Source organism: Carlito syrichta, unplaced genomic scaffold (assembly GCF_000164805.1).
Source record: "Carlito syrichta isolate Samal-C Ts95f unplaced genomic scaffold, Tarsius_syrichta-2.0.1 Scaffold289236, whole genome shotgun sequence".
Taxonomy (NCBI): Eukaryota; Metazoa; Chordata; class Mammalia; order Primates; family Tarsiidae; genus Carlito; species Carlito syrichta.
Genome location: NW_007233332.1, coordinates 472,635 through 475,801, shown reverse-complemented (window position 1 = coordinate 475,801; position 3,167 = coordinate 472,635).

Below are 3,167 nucleotides of genomic sequence, written 5' to 3'. Positions count from 1 at the left end.
CTTTAATACTAAGAAAAATTGAACTGTACACTTTGAGTAAATTTTGCAGTATATTAATTATCTATAAAGCTATTTAAAAACAGTTTATTTCTCTAGAATATCGGTAGCCTTTATATGTCATAGGCCACGCTATCTCTAAGCTCATTAGTGAGGGACAGTGCTTATCCTGAGACACTTTCTAAAATCCTTCTATTTTTCTGATGGCCACTAGGATGAACCCTGCCATTTTTGGGGGAAGGTCTATTTGAGGGCAGTAGCTTCATATTTCTGACAGATTTTGCTATACATTCCAGCTATCAGTTCTAACAATATGATTTCCTTGTGGGGCAGATAAATGACAGGTTCACTAAGGGAACTCTTGTGAGATGTCACTATAAATTAATTTGTGGACATGTCCCAGTCTGCTCAACCAAGCAAGCAATGAGTGTTCATTATAGAATGATGGGTTGCAGACCAAATTTTATGGATCTTATTTGAGACTATATCTATTCATGTATTTGTGCACGTAGACAATGTATGTGAGGTGAATCATATAAATACATTTATGGAGAAATGAAATAACTTGTAGGGGAGCTGGTCTTACTGCAATGTGTACATATTAAGACTATGAATACATTTAAAGAGTATAAATAAATTTAAAAGCCTATTTAAATGGAAAAATGAAATTATTTATAAATCAATCAATATCTTTTTCTTTGTCTGACATTATTTGCTCAAGATAAGTTTTATCATTGGATCTCAAACATTTATAATTTAAAGAAATACTTTAATGCAAAATAGGAATTGTTATGTATCTTCTTTAAAATCAGTGACACTACTAATAAAAAGCATGATGACATTGAGTTCATAAAGGCGATGAATAGTTTTTATATTTGTGATTTAAGGCTATGGGCTTAATCAGCCATGTTTGTTACATATGAAAAAAAGGACTATAGTCTGAGTAATCTCACACCTTGTTAGTCCACCTGCCAGAGCCATTGCTAGGGAAAATCTACTCTATCATGTCTCAAAAGATGGTGCATCCTGAATATGGCATTCTCCAGTTGCTATCAGGGCACTAACCAGCCTCACCAGAGAGCTAGCTACTATATATAAAAGTTTTGCAGCTGCTCTGCTTTCCCTTGGGAGTAACTTATCCCCCGCTCTTCCCACACCAACACATGAAAAGGCCATCAATTCAGTTAAATACTCCTGATTGTGAATAAGTCTACACTACGCTCCATTTTGAGTGACAGAAAAGCCATTTTTACTTCAATATTTTCAGTCTCACTTATTTTCAATCAAGCACACTGTGCTAGGAAATTTATGCATGTAATGCATGAAAAAGCAGGTATACTGAGTCTTGTACTCACTATAAATTGGATGAAGTGGGATAAGGTAGTCAAGTGAGTGAGTGGATGAATGAATGAAGAAAGAAAAAAAAGAAGGGAAGGAAGAAAGGGGAGAAGGAGCAGGGGGAGAGGAAGGAAAGGAGGGAGGGGGAGAAAAGGAGGGAGGGAGGGAGGAAAAAAAGAAAAAAGAGAAGGAAGGAAGGGAAGGAGGATGGGAAAGAGAGAGCAGGGGTAATAAATTGCACTCAAGTGCCAGATTATTCTCATCTTCTACCTGCAATACAGCAGTCAGTGGAAATTTTGCATGAACACTGTCCTAATTCATTTGTAGAGGGATGTTTCAAGATAACCCTGTATGATAATTAACATTAAAGATGTTAAGAGGTAGAAAATGTCAAGAGCTTTGGTGTAAGAAAGTCCTAGGGTTGAATCTAAGTGTGCATCTTACAAGTTCAGTGTTCTTTTGGCAAATCCTTCATAAACCTCTTAGCCTTAGATTCTTTATCTGTCAAATGGAAATAATAACAGCTACTTCAAAAAGCAGGAATCAAAGCAATAATGTACAAAATGCAACAAGAAAAATATCAGGCACGTAGGTGTTCAGTAATGCAATTAATGATTATTCAGAAGACTAGACTTGCACTTTCAGTAAAATAAGAATACTCTTTCTAACTTCTAATTAAAATATGAATAAAAACAAAGCAAATGAGAAATTAAAAATAATGATAGACTATTAGGATGGACTGACAACCTAATGTTAGAAATGAGAGAAATTTCTACTAGCTTTAATGAGTTTAGAACCAGATAGAGAAAAATGTAGCTATACTTCCTCTTATGAAATGGAGATTACCAAAAAGAAAAAAAAAAAAGACAGGGGGGGCACTTTCACTTGTCTCAATATCTATCCTAAATTCAAAAATTAATGGGTGTCTGAACCAATCTGAAAGCTGAGCGGCTGCCCATCTGCTCCATGGATGCTGATTCACAATGTGGCACCCTGCTGTCATTTCTACATCTATGAGAGGGGACCCCAAAACAATGGAAGCATCTTTTAGAGAGCAGAACTCAAACACTCAGTGTAGTACACTCAGAATTTGTGCCTGTAGATCAAACGACCAACCAAAGTTTTTATCTGGAAGTTTTGATACGGTTGTGTCATGATTTGTAGAAGAAACATCCTGAGTTGTGGCAAACAGGAGACTGGTTCTTCCACCATGACAACGCACCTGCCCATACCTCGCTGAGTGTTTTCTGCAGTTTTTGACCAAAAATGGCATAACTCCCACTCCCCATTCTCTCTATTCATCCAATCTCACATCAGGTGACTTTTTTTTTGTTTCTTCTGTTGAAAAAATTCCTCAAAGAGAAACGTTTTGCCAATGTTGAAGAGATGAAACAAAAAATGACAGAAGCACTGAAAGGTATCAAAAATTGATGCATTCAAATACTGTTTTTATCAGTGGGAAAAGCATATCAATAGGTGTATTGTGTCAAATGGACAGTACTTTGAAGGGACTGCAGTTTAAACATTTAAGAATGAATGCTCATTTAAAAAAATAAATTTCAGGTTTTGGGGTCCCCTCTCATATATGCAACAACTCACAGATCGCAGGAAGGGAGCTAGCTGGGGCACACTGTATTCTGGGAGGACTAGGCTCCACAAGTAAAATCCTTTATGGAGACTGAAAGAGCCATCCTGGAAACAATAAATACAGAGATGCACACACTCCCCCATATGCATTATCCAATAACTCAGAGGGTAGTGCACAGTGTACCTGTCATTGAGGTAAGGAAGGCTTCCAGCTCTACAGGGTATAGTGCACTAAGCTAATGCCT